This window comes from Triticum urartu, chromosome 1 (genome assembly GCF_003073215.2).
Source record: "Triticum urartu cultivar G1812 chromosome 1, Tu2.1, whole genome shotgun sequence".
In the NCBI taxonomy this organism is placed as follows: Eukaryota; Viridiplantae; Streptophyta; class Magnoliopsida; order Poales; family Poaceae; genus Triticum; species Triticum urartu.
The window spans coordinates 381297195-381304697 of NC_053022.1; positions in this window are offsets into that span (position 1 = coordinate 381297195).

Sequence of the window (7503 nt, forward strand, 5' to 3'; positions counted from 1 at the left end):
ATCTTGTCTCGGCTCTCGCCATGTGCGGCCTTCTCGGCTTGCAACTCTTCGGCCGCCTTCAAAGCAGCCGCATTACCCAACCTCGCTTGTTCCTTGGCTCGGGCAAGTTCTGCCCGCAAGGCTTCAACAGTGGCAGCTCCATCTGCAGTCACAACATATTAAAGATACTGGCATCATGCTGCTCTTCCTATGTGACGTTTACCAGATAATGACACTTACCCTGTGCCTCGTCAAGCCTTTTGTTAACAAGCTCGATGTCGGCGTCTGCCGCATCCAACTGCCGTTCTAAATGGGCAAACTCGCTAGTCCGGCTAGCCACCGGAGCTTCCATCACCTGCACATAGAGGCAGTATGGTTATTACCTGGGAATATGATCCTCTGTTCGTCGTCGTTTCCGACGACAACCAGAGTCTCAGGGGCTACTATCTACACAGGGCACACCTAGCATGTGCAGGACTATCATACATTCTTTTACGTACCTCAAAGCCTGTCAGTAGACTCATAAAAGCTTCATGCAATCCGCTTTCGGCGGACGATATTCTCTCCATCACCGTATTCATCAGCACACGGTGTTCATCTGAGATGGCCGCTCGCCCCACCAACTCCCTCAGAACATCCGATCGCACACTAGACGGTGCCGGACTCTTTTGTCTGCTCTCTTCGGGAGCCGGACACTGGGAGCTTCGGGGGTCAATGGGATTATCTTCTGGCCTCACCGGACTCGGAGAGGCCCTCCGCGACGACACTTCAGGGTCGCCCGCTTCTGGAGCGGAGGAGTCCGGAGGAGGCGTTTCGCTCTCCATCATCTCTGGAAGAAGATCCCCCGAAGACGAGCTCATTTGAGAGGGGCTAAGGCCCGAACTGCAAATATATGCGGTGGTTATATTTCTCAGAAGAAAAAGATGGCATATCTGTACTATTAAAGTATTTCGGGTCACTTACGACTCGCGGGAGAATTGATCCCCCCGCGGACTTTGTGCGGCAACGGCGCCCCCCAAGGTAGGACCCTCTGTGGGAGACTTCTTCTCCCGTTTGGAAGCTTCGGCTTCCGAATCCCCGGGCGCAGTCCTTTTCCTCTTCTGGTCGTCTTCCTTCATGGAGACGCTCGCTCCCTCGGCTAGAATGGGCAGCGTTGGGGGCCCGCGTCCGCCCGCATTATCCTCCACAGTATCTTCCTTCAAGGGCTCGGGCAAGGTGCGGTCTGGAGCATCTTTTCCAATACCGGATTTTCCAAACCCTCAGGGAGGGGGGCCGAACACCGAATCAACTTCGCCTTTGTTAGCCAGTCCTGGTCAAAAAGCGAACCTCTCAGAAATAACTTCGTAACAAAGGAGAGATAGTATGTTCGGCCGGAAGATGCCTTACCTGTTCGGCGGCGCGGTTACTACTCAGGCCCACGTCCTCGGTGATTTCCGGACACTCCACCTGAGGTCCGAAGAATGACTTGTACATCTCCTCGTGCGTCAGGCCGAGAGAAATTTTGAATGACACGCGGTCCCTCGGGATTGAACTCCCATAGGCGAAGAGGCCGGCGTTTGCAAGGCTGGACTTGACGAACCAGCATAACTTGTATTACCGCAACCAAACTGAAATCTCCATTGAAGAGATCTCGAATGCGGCTTTGCAGTATAGGCACGTCCTTGGCTGGACCCCAGCTCAGACCTCTGCTGATCCATGACATCAGTTGTGGTGGAGGGCCCGAGCGGAAAACAGGGGCGGCCGCCCACTTGGCACTTCTAGGAGCCGTGATGTAGAACCACTCCTGTTGCCACAATTCAGACACCTCTGGGATGGAACCTTTGGGCCACGGAGCTCCCGTCATCTTGCGTATTGAGGCACCTCCACACGCTGCATGTTGCCCCTCGATCATCTTCGGCTTCACTTCAAAGGTCTTGAGCCATAGGCCAAAGTGAGGGGTAACCCGGAGGAAGGCCTCGCACACGACAATAAATGTCGTGATATGAAGAAAGGAGTCCGGAGCTAGATCATGGAAGTCTAGCCCGTAATAAAACATCAAACCCCTGACGAAAGGATCCAGAGCAAGGCCTAGACCTCGGAGGAAGTGGGAGACGAACACGACGTTCTCGTTGGGTTCGGGGGTAGGGACGGCCTGCCCTCGGGGAGGCAGCCGATGCAAAATCTCGGCGGTCAGATATCTGGCCTCCCTCAACTTTTTGATGTCTTCTTCCATGACGGAGGAAGGCACCCATCGGCCTTGAAGGCTAGATCCGGACATGACTGAAGGTTCGGAGCACCTGACCTGAACTTTGGGCGCTTGAGCTTGAGGTGGGGGAAGGATTCGATTGAGCACGGGAGGGAAAAATAAAAGCCTTGTCCCTTTATAAAGAGGGTGAATATCAAGCGTCCTCTCCGTGTCCGTTTGGACTTGCCTATAATCTAGGAGTCCTAGAAGCGGTTGGGTTACCCACGCCCGTATTGATGAGAATCCCGGAATAAGGGGACACGATCTCTGCTTTAACAAGACGTGCCAAGGAAACCGCCTCGCATGACGCGCTGAGGTGGGATAATGAAAACGACTCGGATAAAGGCTTGGCCGTGGTGTGTCACACTACGGAATACGTCAGCAGATTAGATTTGTGTAAATATTATTCTCTCTATGGCAATATGTGGAAACTTATTTTGCAGAGCCGGACACTATCTTTGTGTTCAAAATCTTCTATGAAGTACTTGGAGGAGGAACCCGCCTTGCAATGCCGAAGACAATCTGCGCGACTCGTCGTCATTGAAGCCTGGTTCAGGGGCTACTGAGGGAGTCCTGGATTAGGGGGTGTTCGGATAGCCGAACTATACCTTCAGCCGGACTCCTGGACTATGAAGATACAAGATTGAAGACTCCGTCCCGTGTCCGGAAGGGACTTTCCTTGGCGTGGAAGGCAAGCTTGGCGATACGGATATGTAGATCTCCTACCATTGTAACCGACTCTATGTAACCCTAACCCTATCCAGTGTCTATATAAACCGGAGGGTTTTAGTCCGTAGGACAACATACACAACAACAATCATACCATAGGCTAGCTTCTAGGGTTTAGCCTCTCTGATCTCGTGGTAGATCTACTCTTGTACTACCCATATCATCAATATTAATCAAGCAGGACGTAGGGTTTTACCTCCATCGAGAGGGCCCGAACCTGGGTAAAACTTCGTGTCCCTTGCCTCCTGTTACCATCCGGCCTAGACGCACAGTTCGGGACCCCCTACCCGAGATCCGCCGGTTTTGACACGACAGTGAGCCATTGGACATAGCACTATAGGTGGAATAGAATGGTGGTTGTGGAGAAGACAAAAAGGAGAAGATAGTCTCACATCAACTAGGCGTATCAACGGGCTATGGAGATGCCCATCAATAGATATCAATGTGAGTGAGTAGGGATTGCCATGCAACGGATGCACTAGAGCTATAAGTGTATGAAAGCTCAACAAAAGAAACTAAGTGGGTGTGCATCCAACTCGCTTGCTCATGAAGACCTAGGGCATTTTGAGGAAGCCCATCATTGGAATATACAAGCCAAGTTCTATAATGAAAAATTCCCACTAGTATATGAAAGTGACAAAATAGGAGACTCTCTATCATGAAGATCATGGTGCTACTTTGAAGAACAAGTGTGGAAAAAGGATAGTAGCATTGCCCCTTCTCTCTTTTTCTCTCATTTTTTATTTGGGACTTTTTATCTTTTTATGGTCTCTTTTTTTGTCCAGAATCTCATCCCGACTTGTGAGGGAATCATAGTCTCCATCATCCTTTCCTCACATGAGACAATGCTCTAATAATGAATATCATCACACTTTTATTTACTTACAACTCAAGAATTACAACTCGATACTTAGAAGAAAATATGACTCTATGTGAATGCCTCCGGCGATGTACCGGTATGTGCAATGAATCAAGAGTGACATGTCTAAAATTATGAATGGTGGCTTTGCCACAAATACGATGTCAACTACATGATCATGCAAAGAAATATGACGATGATGAAGCGTGTCATAATAAATGGAACGGTGGAAAGTTTCATGGCAATATATCTCAGAATGGCTATGGAAATGCCATAATAGGTAGGTATGCTGGCTGTTTTGAGGAAGGTATATGGTGGGTTTATGGTACCGGCGAAAGTTGTGTGGTACTAGAGAGGCTAGCAATGGTGGAGGGGTGAGAGTGCGTATAATCCATGGACTCAACTTTAGTCATAAAGAACTCACGTACTTATTGCAAAAATCTATTAGTTAACGAAACAAAGTACTACGTGCATGCTCCTATGGGGGATAGATTGGTAGGAAAAGAACATCGCTCGTCCCTGACCACCACTCATAAGGAAGACAATCAATAAATAAAGCATATCTCTCAAATTCACAACTACTCAACTAGCATGACTTTAATATTACCATCTTCATATCTCAAAACAATCATCAAGTATCAAACTTCTCATAGTATTCAATGAACTTTATATGAAAGTTTTTATTATACCCATCTTAGATGCCTATCATATTAGGACTAATTTCATAACCAAAGAAAATTACCATGCTGTTGTAAAGGACTCTCAAAATAATATAAGTGAAGCATGAGAGATCAGTAATTTCTATAAAATAAAACCACCATCGTGCTCTAAAAAGATATAAGTGAAGCACTAGAGCAAAATTCTCTAGCTCAAAAGATATAAGTGAAGCACATAGAGTATTCTAATAAATTCCAATTCATGTGTGTATCTCCAAAAGGGTGTGTACAGCAAGGATGATTGTGGTAAACTAAAAAGCAAAGACTCAAATCATACAAGACGCTCCAAGCAAAACACATATCATGTGATGAATAAAAATATAGCCTCAAGTAAAGTTACCGATAGACGAAGACGAAAGAGGGGATGCCTTCCGGGGCATCCCCAATATTGGGCTTTTGGTTGTCCTTGAATTTTAACTTGGGGTGCCTTGGGAATACCCAAGATTAGGCTCTTGCCAGTCCTTATTCCAAAATCTATCAAATCTTTACCCAAAAACTTGAAAACTTCACAACACTAAACTCAACAGAAAATCTCATGAGCTCCATTAGTATAAGAAAGAAAACCACCACTTTAAGGTACTTTAATTAACTCATTCTTTATTTATATTGGTGTTAAACCTACTGTATTCCAACTTCTCTATGGTTCATACCCCCTGATACTAGCCATAGATTCATCAAAATAAGCAAACAACACACGAAAAACAGAATCTGTCAAAAACAGAACAGTCTGTAGAAATCTGTAGGTTTAGAATACTTCTGTAACTCAAAAACTCCTGAGAAATTAGGTAATACTAAATAATTTCTATAGTTATCCACTGCAGTTGGAATTGCTATTTTATCGCTCACTGGTAAAAAACGAAAATTATTCTCGTGAGTGCATACTTTCTGTTTTTCAGCAAGATCAAACGACAATCATCCAAGAAGATCCTCAAGGCTTTACTTGGATCAAACACTAATTAAACCATAAAAAACACAATGATAACATAGGATATATGATTTATTTATGAATAAACAGGAACAAAAATCAAGGAACAAAAATAAAATTGGGTTGCCTCCCAACAAGCGCTATCGTTTAACGCCCCTAGCTAGGCATAAAAACAAGAATAGATCTAGGTATTGTCATCTTTGGTGTTGGGAAAGAAAAGAGAAAAATTCTTATCTATAGCATTTATCTTTCTATTTTGAGAAAGCACATGGCCATTAATGGTGGAAGAAAGATTAAGCACGCTATGAAAATTTGCATCTAAGCTAGCCTTCATCTCTTTGATAATTTCATTTTGATAAAAGCACAAAAGAGAGGTGGGTTCAACCCTCTCACTCATGGAGTACCCAAATATAGTTTTCATCTTTTCATAGGTATCTATGGCATCCCCCTCAAGAAAACCTTCTTCAAAAATAGAATCTAAAACTTGCTTGAATGAAGAGGGTGAGCCAACATAAAAGCTTTTTAGGTATATCTCAATTTGATATTGGGGCACATAGCTAGCTCGGATCCTTAATAACCTATCCCAAGCGTCTTTCAAAGACTCATCAAGCAAATAACGAAAAATTCCAGGATCATCTTCATCGAAATTATCCAAACTCTCATTGATAACCCCGGTAGGTCTTTCCATAGCATCATTATTTATGAGCTTAGAAAGGACAGAGGGTCTATCCAAAGTACTAGAACTTGGGAGAGAACCCTTACCTCTTTTCGATTCGGCCATGGTGAAAGAAAGGAAAACGGGAAAGAGGCGAATAAAACGGCAAGGGTAAAGTGGGGGAGAGGAAAACGAGAGGCAAATGGTGTGAGGGTTAAGAGTTTGTGATGGGTACTTGGTATGTATTGGCTTGAGTGTAGATCTCCCCGGCAACGGCGCCAGAAATGGCTAGTTGACGGGAGATCAAATCTTGACTTGACTTGGTGCAACTCTCCCCGGCAACGGCGCCAGAAATGCTTCTTGCTACCTCTCGAGCATGCATTGGTTTTCCCTTGAAGAGGAAAGGGTGATGCAGCAAAGTAGCGTAAGTATTTCCCTCAGTTTTTGAGAACCAAGGTATCAATCCAGTAGGAGACTACATGCAAGTCGCCTAGTACCTGCACAAACAAACAAGAAACTCTCAACCAACGCGATAAAGGGGTTGTCAATCCCTTAACAACCACTTGAAAAAGTGAGATATGATAAAGATAATAAGATAAATATTTTTGGTATTTTTTGTATAGATTGAAAAGTAAAGATTGCAAATAAATAGTAAACTAGAATTGTAGATCGGAAACTTATATGATGTAAAGTAGACCCGGGGGCCATAGGTTTCACTAGTGGCTTCTCTCAAGAGAGCATATATTACGGTGGGTGAACAAATTACTGCCAAGCAATTGATAGAAAAGCGCATAGTTATGATGATATCTAGGCATGATCATGAACATAGGCATCACGTCTGTGTAAAGTAGACCAAAACGATTCTGCATCTACTACTATTACTCCACACATCGACCGCTATCTAGCATGCATCTAGAGTATTAAGTTCATAAGAATAGAGTAACGCATTAGGCAAGATGACATGATGTAGAGGGATAAACTCAAGCAATATGATATAAACCCCATCTTTTTATCCTCGATGGCAACAATACAATACGTGCCTTGATGCCCCTGCTGTCACTGGGAAAGGACACCGCAAGATTGAACCCAAAGCTAAGCACTTCTCCCATTGCAAGAAATATCAATCTAGTAGGCCAAACTAAATGGATAATTCGAAGAGACCTGCAAAGATATCAAATCATGCATATAAGAATTTAGAGAAGAATCAAATATTGTTCATAGATAATCTTAATCATAAACCCACAATTCATCGGATCTCGACAAACACACCGCAAAAAGAATTACATCGAATAGATCTCCAAGAACATCGAGGAGAACTTTGTATTGAGAACTAAAGAGAGAGAGAATAAGCCATCTAGCTAATAACTATGGACCCGAAGGTCTGTGGTAAACTACTCACACATCATCGGAGAGGCT